This window comes from Gorilla gorilla, chromosome 6 (assembly GCF_029281585.2).
Source record: "Gorilla gorilla gorilla isolate KB3781 chromosome 6, NHGRI_mGorGor1-v2.1_pri, whole genome shotgun sequence".
Classification (NCBI taxonomy): domain Eukaryota; kingdom Metazoa; phylum Chordata; class Mammalia; order Primates; family Hominidae; genus Gorilla; species Gorilla gorilla.
The window spans coordinates 24,630,543-24,645,163 of NC_073230.2; the positions used below are offsets into that span (position 1 = coordinate 24,630,543).

Sequence of the window (14,621 nt, forward strand, 5' to 3'; positions counted from 1 at the left end):
CTTGGTTTATCACAGCATTATTCACAATAGCAAAGACATGGAGTCTACTCAGCCCAATAGTGGATTGGATAAAGAAAATGTGGTACATATAATCATGGAATACTACACTGTTATAAAAAAATGAAATAATGTCCTTTGTAGCAACATGGATATAGCTGCAGGCTGTTATCCTAAGTGAATTAACACAGAAACAAAAAAAAATCAAATACCACATGTTTTTTCTTACAAGTGAGAGGTAAACAGGGGGTACACATGCACATGAAGATGGGAACAATAGGCACTGGGAACTCCAAAAGAAGAGAGAGGGGAAGCAGATAAGGGTTGAAAAACTACCTATTGGGTACTATATTCACTATTTGAGTGATGGGTTCAATAGAAGCCCAAACTTCAGCATCCATGTAACAAACCTGCACATGTATCCCTTAAATCTAAAGTAAAAACAAAGTTGTCTTAGAGAAACTAAATTTCCAATGTTTCTCTGAGATGTACCCCCACTCTGTTTGTGTATCTGTTCACTTTTTTTTTTTCTCCACAGGTTGCCACAACCCTAACTTTCCTGGCCAAATTCAAAATCTAAAATGTTGCATACACACACAAAAAATAGGTTTCAGTCCTTGGAAAGAGATGGTGCTTGCTTCGTGGGTTAGGCTAGCAGGTGATAGACCAATCCGAAATAAGCAGGTGAATAATAAAATAAATTATAAGAACACTAAGAGTTTATCAAAATAATATGGTGCAAAGCACGTTATATTGGCTATCTCGTTTAATTATTACATTCTTTGAAATTGGTATTCTTATTTTCCTGATTTTACATGTGAAGAACTGAGGCTTATGAAGGTCAAATACAGTGTCAAAAAATCTAAGGCATCTGACATTGGGATAATGTGGAGTCCTGACCCCCTCCCTGCCCAGGGTCGTTACTGGAGGTAGTGGCGCAAGGAGACCTGCTGGGCGGCTGACTATGTCCTCTTTCTTGATCTGGGTGCTGGTTACATAGGAGTGTTTACTCTGTAAAATTTCAAAAAGTTTTATATGTCTTATATGTATGTTATAATTCAATAAATCTTTACGTTTTTGAAACTCTAATAATGTTAAAAATACTTGTTCAAGGTCGCCGTGGAAGAGCTGAAATACAGGGGAGATCTGTCTGCCTGCAGAGCCCAAATATTTAAACTGAGCACACTGCCATCTATTTTACAGCCTCACCAGATAATGTAAAGAGTGCGACACTGAATCTTCTTAAAATCTGGGGTTATTACTGTCTGAATAATCTCCTCAGGGAACCAGACTGGTTCCTTATATAGTGGAAAAATGGGCAAACAATCATTGCAGAAGAAACACTTATTATGGATTTGGGAAAAGAGGATGTTGAAACTGAGTCTCAGCAGCTGCTGCAGCAGGAACCAAGGCTTGGTTTCCAGGGGCCTCAAAGGCTGTCAAAGAGAAATTACTTGACACTCAACGTTGAGTTTAGGTTTTTCTTCCATCCTAAACCTGGGTCGAGCACAATAAATTGGACTAAAATTCCATGACCCTGGACTGGACAACAGAGTGGAAATGAGGCTAACCTTCATTTAGACTCATTATTAGGAACTTCGCTCAAAAAGAAAGGAAAAAGATCCCCCTAAAAGCATCTAAGACAAAAATGAAGTAGAAAAAGGAAAAGAGGAAAAGCTTCAAACCAAAAGGGCTAGTCAGAGAGGTGAAAACCTATAGGGCACAGTAGACTTGAAACCACAGGAAGCTAAACAGAGTGAGAAGGCTCTGGTTTTTTATTGGGGGCAAGATTTGGAAAGATTTCTGAAGTGCTATGATTTTATCCCCAGATAGGAGCAAACTATGCAGGGCACCAGCTGGTTTGGGCCCCTCTGCGGTGGCATCCCAAATGGAGCTCCTTTTCTCTAAGCATTTAGTGACTACATGCTGCTTGTCCCACAGGGAAAAAGTGGCTCATAAAACTTGTTTTCTGTTTCCTAAAATGCCTGATAAAATGCTTTCACAAATTCTGCATGTCCAGACTCAGTGACATAAGGCACACTGGTTCCAATAAAGCCTTTTACGAAGTATTTGACACCTGTCCACAGCTCTATTTTGACCTTGGACAAATCCAGAAAAATATGGAAACTTCACTAGTGCCTTTCCAATAGGTGTTTCCCAAGTTTCATAGACAAGTAATCTCCATGCTTTTTCCACTGAAATATTTACTTCAATGTCACTTTGAGCGTGGCAGGTCTTAGCTTAACCAGGCCATGGTTTTCATTCCCTTCTGCAGAATTTGCATAAAACTTAAAGTCAGAGCAGGCCAACACACTGGTGGATCTCAGCAGCACTTCCTTCTTTAGTTGTCTGAAATACTTTATGGCAGGCTGCACACAGCTCATCTTATTTCCATTGCTTTAGACACATATGAGGTGTTAACACCATTTAATTTTTCTACCATAAGGGACAGGCTCTGTCCCTCAGGAGATAACATATTTGGACTCAGTCTAGGAAGTTAACACAAACCACATTTTAGTACCCGAAACTTTCAAATCCATGCTGGCAAAAAGGAAAGTCAAAAGTCAAAATTATTGTTGGTTACAAAATGAAATCAGAACAGGGAGAAAGAGTAATTGCCAGAAAAAATTTTAACCAAATCTAAAACTTTATTGTGTCTGACACTGAAAGGCATGATGAATGATTATGATAAAATGGCGATAAGTACCTTTCCCTTAAAGGGTTGTCATAAGATGAGAAAGATTGTATATAAAGCTCCCAGTGAGTGTTAATATGTGCTAGACAAGGTTCTAAACATTTTACTTGTATTATTTACTTGTATTATCTTTTATTCCTCACATCTACCTAGGAAGTAGGTTCTCAACTGCATTTTACAGGCGTAGAAATCCAGGTACAGAGAAGTTTATATTTCTTGACTCATAAGTCAGGATTGGCACCAAGATATTCTAGCTCCAGAGACCACAGAATTAACCACTGCTTTTCAGAACTGGCCTCAGTATAGAGAGGAGTTCTGAGCAAGATCTTGACTGATGGAGTTTGACCAGGTAGGGGCAGCAGGAGATGTTCCCTGCTTCAGCCAGAGGGATCTATCTATCTATCTATCTATCTATCTATCTATCTATCTATCTATCTATCTATCCATCCATCAATATTTTTTTCTTTCTTTCTTTCTTTCTTTCTTTCTTTCTTTCTTTCTTTCTTTCTTTCTAACCTTTAAATTCAGAGGTACATGTGCAGGTTTGTTACATATGCAAACTTGTGTCATGGAGGTTTGTGGTACAGATTATTTCATCACCCAGGTATTAAGCCTAGTACCCAGTAGTTAGTTTTTCTTGATCCTCTCCCTCCTCCTACCTTCCACTCTCTGAAATGCTCCAGTGTGTGTTCTTCCCCTCTATGTGTCCATGTGTTCTCATCGTTTAGCTCTCACTTATAAGTGAGAACATGTGGTATTTGGTTTTGTGTTCCTGTGTTAGTTTACTGAGAAAAATGGCCTCCAGCTCCATCCATGTCCCTGCAAAGGACATGATCTCGCTGAAAGCATTCCCCTTGAAAACTGGCACAAGACGAGGATGCCCTCTCTCATCACTCCTATTCAACATAAGTTCTGGGCAGGGCAATCAGGCAAGAGAAAGAAACAAAGGGCACCAAATAGGAAGAGAGGAAGTCAAACTGTCCATGCTTGAAGATGACTTGATTCTATCCCTAGAAAATCCCATAGGCTCAGCCCAAAAGCTTCTTCAGCTGATAAACAACTTCAGCAAAGTCTCAGGATATGAAATCAATGTGCAAAAATCACCAGCATTCCTATACATCAACAGCAGTCAACCCAAGAACCAAATCAGGAACGAACTCTCATTCACAATTGTTGCAAAAAGAGGGATTTTTGTAACTCGTATCTTTCTAACACAACTTACTTTATGTTCCTGCTTAAAATCCATTAAGGGTCAAGTGCAAACTCTGCCTCTCTCTCTAACTCCTACTGGGTTTTTGGTTGTTTTCTTGCTGTTTTATTTTTTGTTTCCTTAATGCATTATATTTGATTTTGCCATACTCTATTGGAGTTGCTTGAATATGTCTGTCTGTGAAAGACTAGAAGCTCGTGCAGGAATGGTCCATGTTCGTTGTCTCTCTGTTCTACTCCCAGTGGTAGGTAGTAATATTTAAAAAATTAATAGTAAGGCATAGACACCAATCAATCAGAGTAGACATTGAAGTAAACAGCCAGTGGGATTCTGTCACTGTATAGCCATCGAACTGGGTGCCAGACCAATAGTGGGTACTTATTATTTATGAGTGAATGAATGAATGAATAGATTTAAGAATCATAGCACTTGACATTTTTTGCCTTCTGTTTGTCTCACCCTTGGCTCCAGTTATATCCTTTTTCTTCTAAATCACATATTTAAATTATATTTTATGAATCTTTAAAAGTGAACTTAAATCCCTTCCATAAGGATGGAAATAAATAAGTACATAAAACTGTTGGTGAACACTAAATATTATTTATAATGATCATCTAAGGATTGCCAAAGTCTGAGCTGGAATGAAGACTAGGCTGTGAGTTATAATTCCTCCTTCTTCCAACTATCCAGCCTTCCACCTGTTGTAAAATTAGGTTCCTTCTGGTACCTAAAATTCTATCTAAGAGCTTTATTTCTTGGAATTAAAAGTTTTACCTTTCATAGATTAACTGCTAAATTGAAAATTATCCTAGAATGGGTAAATATTAAAGAATGTAATTACTATTAGAATCCTAGCCTTCATTAGTTTTATTGAATTTCTCTCCAACTGATACCTTGAGAATAAAAAATAAAATTAATTAAAAAGGCACACATTAAATAATGCTGCATATTCTGTATATTCATTGGAGTAAAGAGGGAGAGATTAATCTAAAGCCGTTTTCTAAACGCTAAGTACAATACCTGACTACATTACAAGGAATGGGCCATGTATTTTACACATGAATTCTGATGCCCAGATATTTAGGTTTTAAAAAGCTTCCACTTGATTTAAATGCATAGCAGCTAAATTTGGGAAGCACTGGGAGTATGGGTTCCTGTGGCAAAGTTACCTCTAGATAGGGAATCCCACGGCCTTATCTGTGCATTGAGTTCCCGAGATGAGAAGGCAGACACAAGATAAGGAAAAGTACTAAAAGGGCATGGCAGCACACAATATAGTTTCTAGCTTCAGACATAAGAAAATGATTCGTTTGAATACAACATATACTTTTGAAGGCCAGAAAGTGCCCTGGCCTCTGGAAGAAAATCTTTTCAGCATGAAGGATTGAAGCAAAAGGTATTTTTGGTCAAATACTTAGTCGACCAGAACGTTTAACTAACCAAAACACTCTAATGTCACAGCATTCCAACTGAGATTTTGAAGCACAAATAAATAAGACATTGAAGCCTGAATAGTCCCCGTTCTTTATTCTCTCCCTTTCAAGGTACTATAATGACTTTTATGTTTTTAATTAGTGCCTAAGTAATACTTATTTCTACATTAAAAATTTCCCCTATACCAAGTCAGTGCTAACTCATGACAAGGCCTTAGCAAGTTATTTAGCTTTCTTGGCCTTCGTTTTATTTATCTGTTGGGGGGTGGGGACAAGATGTTTTTGAAGTTCTTTTTTTGTCCTAATAGTCTAAGATTCTTTGATAAATCAGCTATAGGCACAAAGTCTAGGAAAGCTGAATTTGTGGTTATGGGCCAGTGGAAAATAATTCTCTTCAGAGTTATAGACAAACATTTGTGACCTTAAAGACGCTTATACCAGGTTGGTGAATTCCATCATAACTCCCCTCCAGGACTCATAGCTAGTCGTGTCAATGTTGATTTGCAGCTATAAGGTTGGCATTTGTACAACTATTTTTCCAAACAAGTTTTCCAATTATGTAACGTATGGTTTAGTTGATATTAACCAAGGATGACTGAAGAAGCAGTTCTTCCATTTTTATAGTGTGTATGTAGTATTTGTGGGTGTGGACAAGGAGAAGGCGTAACTTCCTGTATGAACGTACCCTTAGAATTCCAGTTTCATTCTGAATGCTTTTATGATAGGTTTTCTACCATGTAGGTGGGAAATTTTCAAAGTGTGCTCTCCTAAGATAATGAGAGCAGCCATAGGGGAAAAAAGAACCATAGAGTTTATACCTTCTGCCACATTAATTTATTTAGTCTTCTAAACTGGCAGGGAGTTCTGTCTTCTTGCTTCAAATTCCCATGTGCTCATTTAAGTATTCACCAGCCCTTTATGATGGTGTGTTAACAGATTCTAACTGTTCAACAGTCATGTAATGGTGAGTTGCTTCCTTGACATAATAGTTAATTCAGGCTTTTATCCTTTCGTCTATTTTTTAGTTTACCACTGAGAAGCATTATCCATAGTTGAACTTTCTTAAATGGACTGGTCATTTTAATAACTGAATTTTTGGGGTACATAATGGTTAATTCCCGAATATTTTATTTTGAGCCTTATCTTTGAAAGTCATTTTAAAACTAGTCTTTGTCCACTTTTCTAGGTTAGCAAGTACTATATGGGTACTCAGCCTCTGATGCGTTAATGTTTGTTAAGAGAATGTTATTCAATCTTTCTTCAATTCCTGAGAATTTTCTCTAGGTTTACGGTATCATTCTAAATATCGTTCCTAATTTTTCATGGCTATAGATATAAAAGGTAGAAGATATTGGAGGGAGTCTCAAATCACTGTGAAGAACTACTTCATTTCTGATCCTCCCAATATGGGCTACCAACCACAGCAGGCCATTGGAGTATTCTAGAACCTGGGGGTCCCGCTTCACTACTGATGCCATCTCACCCCTAAAATCATATCATGAGGCACTTGGAACAAGATGTCTCCTAGAGTCTGTCTTCTCGGATGCTCGGCATATTGTTTTGTACTCCCTCCCCTGGGATTACCTTCTCATTGCCAACATCCCTCCCTTCCATGATGTTTTAAGCCTTTTTTGCATTGGAAATAGACCTCTATATGCCATCCACCTCTTAGAAGATTGCTCTGTCCTGCTAATTGCCTTCTCTGAAGTGTGATTCTTTCCAGAAACAGTACATAACCATTCCCTTTTTTCCATAACCTCATTAGCATCTGATGTTCTTTTGCTTTTTAGTAATAGTCATTCTGACTGTTGTGAGATGGTATCTCACTGTGGTTTTGATTTGCATTGCTCTAATGATTAGTTATGATAAGCATTTTTTCATATATTTGTTGGCCAGTTATATGTCTTCTTTTGAAAAGTGTCTGTTCATGTCCTTTGTCCATTTTAATGGAGTTGTTTGTTTTTTGCTTGCTGATTTAAGTTCCTTGTAGATTCTGGATATTAGACCTTTGTCAGATGCACAGTTTGCAAATATTTTATCCTATTCTGTAGGTTGTCTAGTCTGTTGATAGTTTCTTTTGCTGTGCAGAAGCTCTTTAATTAGGTCCCAGTTGTCAATTTTTGGTTTTTTGTAATTGCTTTTGGGGACAGTCATTAATTATTTGCCAAGGCTGATGTCTAGAATAGTATTCCCTAGGTTTTCTTGTAAGGCTTTTATTGTGTTAGGTCTTAGAATTAAGTCTTTAATCCATTTTGAGTTAATTTTTATATATGGTAAGAGGAAGGTGTCCAACTTTAATCTTCTACATATGGCTAGCCAGTTATCCCAGCACCATTTATTAAACAGGGAGTCCTTTCCTCATTGTTTGCTATTGTCGACTTTCATGAACATCAGGTGGTTTAGATGTGTGTCTTTACTTCTGGGCTGTCTATCCTGTTCCATTGGTTGATGTGCCTTTGTACCAATATCATGCTGTTTTGGTTACTGTGGCCTTTTAGTATAGTTTGAAGTCAGGTAATGTAATGTCTCCAGCTCTGTTCTTTTTCCTTAGGATTGCTTTGGCAATTTGAGATCTTATTTGGTTCCATATACATTTTGGAATTTTTTTTTCTAATTCTGTGATAAATGACATTGGTAGTTTGATAGGAATAGTAATTGCTTTGGGCAGTATAGTCATTTTAACAATATTGATTCTTCCTATCCATGAGCTTGGAATGTTTTTCTATTTGTTTGTGTTGTCTCTGATTTCTTTCAGCAGTGTTTTGTAATTCTCCTTGTAGAGATCTTCCTTGGTAAGCTATATTCCTAGATATCATTCTTTTTTTTGGCTATTGTAAATGGGATTGTGTTCTTAATTTGGCTTTAGTTTGGACATTATTGGTGGATACAAGTGCTACTGATGTTTATACATTGATTTGCATCCTGAAACTTCATTGAAGTTATTTATTGATTCTATCATCTGTTAAGAGACATTAGGTTGCTTCTGTATCTTAACTATTGTGAATTGTGCTACAGGGAACATGGGAGTGCAGATATCTATTAGACATACTGATTTCAATTCCTTTGGCTTTCAATTCCTTTAGATCCAGAAGTGTGATTGCAAGATCATATGGTAATGTTTAAGGAACCTACATACTGGTTCCATAATGGGAGTGCTAATTTACATTCCTACCAACAGCGTACCTGTATCAGGGTTCCCCTTTCTTCATACCCTTGCTGTCACTTATCTTTCGTCTTTCTGATAACAGCCATTCTAACAGCTATGAAGTAATATCACATTATTGTTTAAATTTGTGATAAGTTGTCCTTGATGATTAGAGATGTTGAGCTTTTTTTTTTTTCATGTATCTGTTGGCCATTTGTATGTTTTCCTTTGAGAAGTGTCTGTTCAGGTCCTTTGCCTGTTTTTTAATCAAGTTTTTTGTTTTCTTGCTATTGAGTTGAATTCCTTATATATTTCGGATAATTAGTCCCTTATTAGATGTGTGTTCTGCAAATATTTTCTTCCGTTCTGTGGATTATCTGTTTACTCTGTTAATTGTTTCCTTTGCTGTGCAGAAGCTTTTTTGTTTGATGTAATCCCATTTTTCTATTTTTGTTTTGTTGCCTATGCTTTGGGGATCATATCGAACAAATAATTGCCCAGACCAATATCATGGAGAGTTTCCCCTATGTTTTCTTCTGGTAGTTTTACAGGGTCTTATGTTTAAGTCTTTTATACATTTTGAGTTAATTTTGTTGATGGTGTGAGATAAGAGTCCAATTTTATTCTTCTGCCTGGGGGGATGAACAACTGGAGTCATAAATTCATGGTTTTATTCAGCAAATATGTGTTTGCTTGTTGGGCTTGTTGGATGTTCCAGGTATTGTGCTATGTGCTAGGGTAGCATAGTTAAGCTAATAATGAGCAAGACATAGTTAAGAAACGTTCCGTTTCTTCACTCTAGAAATCTACACAGATAAGAAAATGAACAATTATAGAGAAAGCAATAAGCAAAGGTAATAAGGGAGCAGAGATAAGGGATCAGCTAACTCAGAGACACACATCAGAGGAGGTAATGTCTGACCCAAGCCTTGAGTGTTCTGACGCATGAAGGGAAGACAAAGGGTGATTAGATGATAGTAGGAGATGAGGACATTCCAGTTCTCAGCATGACATTGGGAGGGCCTTTGGTGCGCTGAGAAAACTAAACATTACCTTGAGAGCAATGACTTCTTCTGGCTATTTGAGGTGATATAAGTATATAAGGGTTACTAGATTCCTCACTAAGAAATTCAAAAGCAAAGGGGAGTTATGAAAGAGACATGTTGGCCGGGCACAGTAGGTCACACCTGTAATCCCAGCACTTTGGGAGGCAGAGGTGGGTGGATCATGAGGTCAGGAGTTTGAGACCAGCCTGACCAACATGGTGAAACTCCATCTCTACTAAAAATATAAAAATTAGCCAGGCGTGGTGGTGTGCACCTGTAATCCCAGCTACTCGGGAGGTTGAGGCAGGAGAATCGCTTGAACCCAGGAGGCGGAGGTTGCAGTAAGCTGAGATTGCACCACTGCACTCCAGCCTAGGTGACAGAGTGAGACTCCATCTCAAAAAAAAAAAAAAAAAAAAAGAAAGAAACATGTTAAGACTTATACTTCCAAGTTCACCAAGGTATACCATGTTCATGCTGGTAAAGATGTGGAGAATGTACTAGAGAGTGAAGACTGGAGGCTGGGAAAGAGTTAGGAAGATGCCTTGAATAGTTCAGGGAAGAAATTTTAAGGCTTAGAAACAGGGAATTTTTGTCCTGGGATGAAGATGAACAGGCGGATAGAGAACCCAGTGATTGATACGTAGCAGGTAAGGTGAAGGGGAGGTTTCTAGCTTGGATGAATAGGCAAGGAGTGTGCTCCTAAACTGACCAGATTAATTGGGATTAAAAGGAAATACATCACCCTGAAACCAAGGATGGCAGACAAGGGGGAGCCATGGATAAAACTTAACAGAATTAAGTTTCAGAAAATATGATCGGGTTGGTCTGGCCAAGCTGTGTTGCCACCACGTCAGAGGGTGCAGCTGCCTATGGGGACTCCCATCTGGCAACCTTGACTTATACCCATTCTTCTTTTAAACTTCCCTGGCTCTTGGGAAATCAGTATGCATCACAGTTCCTGACAAATTAAGAGTCCAGAGAATACAGCAATTATATGATCTAATCATACTAATGTTTCAAGTTGTCATAAAGTTACTAAATTTGTATCTAATATCATTTAAGTAGTAACTAATATAAAAGTATTTCAGCATCAGAATTTAAAATGTGAATCTGTCATTATGCATAAAGTTTTCTATTCACAGCAGTTCTACTTATATCCATATACACGATGGGCTTTGCTACTTACGCATATTGAAGCTAGGATGTCAATTGGATAGGGCTCACAATCTCAAACTCATGGAAAATTTGGTAAATTTATCTCTAATGCCTATTCTTGTAAATGACAGATTTTTCACTGAAAACAGGGACTCGAGACAAACATCCTATATAGACTTCTTAAAGATCATGAAATGATTCTAAGTTTGTGCAAAAAAAAAAGTCTCAAGATGCCTGTCATGAATCTCTGCAGAACTCTGTCTGAATTCCATGTTACAAATGCTTCCCAATTATGGTAGTAAGATATGGAAGAAAATATGAAGAAGTAACAACTTTTTATAGCACACTAGTATATCATAAACACATATAGTATTCATTTTATTACTATATTGTTCTTCCTTTAATACATATAATACTCAAAAAAATTTTTTAGCTTAGAAAGATTATAATTTTTAAAAAACTCAGTCAGTTCCATAAGCCGTTATTAATATTTTCCATGGAGATATGAGATTCAACTGACGCCATTTTTTCTTTTTCTTACTGAAGAGTGCCTTTTCAGGAATTAATTGTGCTGTTTGAGAAGTACCTATGTCTTCAGAGAATGTAAAGGTATGGAATATGTTCACTCTGCTTACATCTTCCTTGGGAACTCATATTCTTTTTCTCTAGCAATGGTTGGATCATGTGTTTTGGAGCACCCCTGGAAATAAAAAGAAACAAAACCTATCCTGCCATTGGCATTTGGCTTCCCCAATGTTTTCACTTGGTAGGTAGCTAGTAGAATGAGAAGCTGGGAAATTATAGCTACAGTCAGTCATTCCTTGGTATATGTGGGGGATTGGTTCTAGGGCACCTGGAGTATACCCAAATCTGTGTACACTCAAGCTCTGCAGCTGGCCCTTTGGAACCCACATATAAGAAAAGGCAGCCCTTCATATATGCAAGTTTTGCATCCCAAGAATACCAAATTTTTGATCCCCATTTAGTTGAAAATATGTGCGTATAAGTAGACCCTCGCAGTTCAAACCCATATTTTTCAAGGGTCAACTGTACTTTAATCTCCACGTTCATCAGCCAAATACACCATGCAATTGCAAAATTCCAAAATCAGTATTTCCTCCTGGGGAATTTCCTTAACATTTACTCTCATTCTTGTTGCCTAGATAAAACAAAACTATGAAGAATCTTAGAGAATCCTGTCTGGATAAAACACAATTAGATAATTTCAGATTGCATTTGAATAATGATTAGACATTCTTTTCATTGCATAGTATTTTAATGTCTTTTATTGCTTCCACGGAAAATGTTATTTATATATGATTTTCCATATAGGCATATTCAGTGCTTTCTTAAATCAGCCATAAAAGTGAAACAGCCAGATAATTAAACACAAAGAAAGATAGATGCTTGGACAGTTCTTAAATATCATATTTTAAATTTCATACATTTGTGATCAGTGTGATGATACTTTAAGGTCAATAAGAAACCATTTTCTGCTGGGTTTGGTTGTGCGTGCCTATCGTCTCAACCACTCAGTAGGCTGAAGTGGGAGGATTGCTCGAGACTATTTCTGGGCTGTAGTGATCTATGCCAATTGGGTGTCTGCATTAAGTTTTGCCTCTATATGATGACCTTCTGGGAGCTGGGTACTGGCCCAGTTTGGAGACGGAACTGGTCTAAACTCCTGTGCTGATTCATTGGTGCCATAGTGGCTGTGAATACTGAATTGCCACTGCCCCCCAGCCTGGGTAACATAGCAAGATGCCATCTCTGAAAATTATTTTTTTCTCAGAAACAGAATACATTTCCCAGCCTTATCTGCTGCCTACCTCGTGCTGATCAGTAGTGCCATGGCCGCTGTGAAGAGTGAATTGCCACTGCTCCGCAGACTGGGTAACATAGAAAGATGCCATCTCTGAAAATTATTTTTTTCTCAGAAAGAGAATATATTTCCCAGCCTTATCTGCTGTCTACTTCCCTCAATTCTTCCCCCTCTCATGACAGCTGACAGCAAAGGCCCATGATTTAGGATCCTCTAAAATCCCACCTGGGAAATGACTTCGTGCTGACAGGAAATTTTCAAAGCTAAAATCATGTACAAAAAGCAATGGTTACTTTTTAGAACAATAGCTAAAATATAAAATACAGTAGAATCACTTTCATTGATTAATTTTTGTTTGTTAGTTTTATTCACTCAACCTACAGCAATGACATAGCCAGAAACTCCCTGTTCTTAATGACCTCGTGGGTTCTCTGCCTGATAAAGGGCACCACTGTGCTTCAGGGCGCGGCTGCTGAATTCCTCTGGCCTTGGGTTCAAATTTCTGCTCTATTATTTACTAGGTACATAACCTTGGGCAATTCACTTCACTTTTCTCAGTCTCCATTTTCTCTTTTGTAAATAGTGAATAATTCAGTAACTACTCAGGTTGCTGAAGCATTGAATGATGTAGGCACATCAGGTGTTAGCATGGTGCCTCATATATGGTGGTTAATTATTACAAGTAAGATAATAACACTTGGTTACTGTAATTACTAGTGCTACTCTTTGACCACCTTGGGGGGAAAGAAAACCACTAAGATAATCCCCCTTATCATGGGCACTTCCTCTGTTGAAAAACTCAGTAGAATTCATCACAAAGAGGCCAGGATCAGATAAGAGGCCAGTCATCGTCTAGTCTTTGGCCACCTCTGAACTCCTCTGAACTCCCTTGAGCATGATATTTGCTGCACAGCCCTACACAGCAACCCTGGTAAACTGCAAATCTGTGGCAAAAAAAAAAAAAAAAAAACCAAACATAGCATAACATTGTTGGCACAAACGTTTACATGTTGCCTTATCAAAATGTTGCCACCTGTAGGTCTTTAACGTTATTTTGAAAAATAACACTTTTAAATTTTTAGAGAAAATATCTGAAATGGCAGATTCAGCATCATTCATGATCAATTTTAGTTTTAGTGCACAGGGGAGCCCTGAGACTATTTTCCTCAATAGTTGAGTTGCCTCCATCATAGGTATGACTAAGGGAATAGAAAGATGAGAATTACTAGAAATTTAAAGGAGCATTGTCAGTGAAAGTTATATAAATTGAATAAAAAATAGAGTGATATTAATGATTTACCATTTAGATGGACTTTTTCTGCCAATTTAGGTCTTCCTTGCTATCCTGCCTCCACATTCTCCAATCCTAATACATGTTTGCTCATGCCTTTTGTGCTGTTGCCATAATAAGCAGCCCAACCCCAGCCCTTATCTGCAGGAAGGAAACTGGGGGTAGCAATAGCTGAACAAGAACCAAGTTGAACACAGCTATGAGCAACACAGATAAGCACAGGGACATGTCACATATGCGGGATGGACTACATAATATGTGGGGCCCAGTGTAACATAAAAATGTGAGGCCCCTTATTAAACAATGTTTTAGAACTTCGAGATGGTGACAGCCAATCATTAAATCAAGGATCAGGCTCTTTTAAGCATGGAACCCTGTGAAGATGCACAGGTTGGATGCCCATGCAGCTGGTCCTATACATTTTTCCTTCCCTGTTACTGCTAGTCTTATCTGTACAGGAATGGCCTCTGGTGGTCCAGCCTTTTACCATGTCCATGGAAGTTTACCTTATTCCAAAACCAAGTAAGTATTCAGGTTTTAATGCCAGATACATGATCTAGCTAATGGCTTAGGATTAAATGATTCTTCTTTTCTAAAGCCTCAGAGACACACCTTTTAATCAACTGTCACCCCTGCATTGTCTGAAAACTAGACGTAGTGTATAACATATGAATGTATACAAAAGAAGAACCCTCAGGAGTTAATTCTCAGCATGCAATGGAAAATATAAATGGAAATACCATTGTAAGGCAAAAAAATTCAACAAGGGAACCATGAACTTCAGGTATATTATTTTAATTTGAATCAGTTATCTTAAAGACCCT

General features: G+C 37.8%; 1 long non-coding RNA gene across 1 annotated transcript in view; it reads left to right on the forward strand.

Annotated features, from left to right (window-relative positions):
• Positions 1-13,448, forward strand: part of LOC134758895 (uncharacterized) — an 81,839-nt gene extending 68,391 nt beyond the window's left edge. The window contains exons 2-3 of the long non-coding RNA XR_010134607.1: positions 11,231-11,293; positions 12,477-13,448. This is a non-coding gene — a long non-coding RNA (uncharacterized lncRNA). The remainder of the gene's footprint in view (positions 1-11,230; positions 11,294-12,476) is intronic.
• Positions 13,449-14,621: the final 1,173 nt, after the last annotated feature.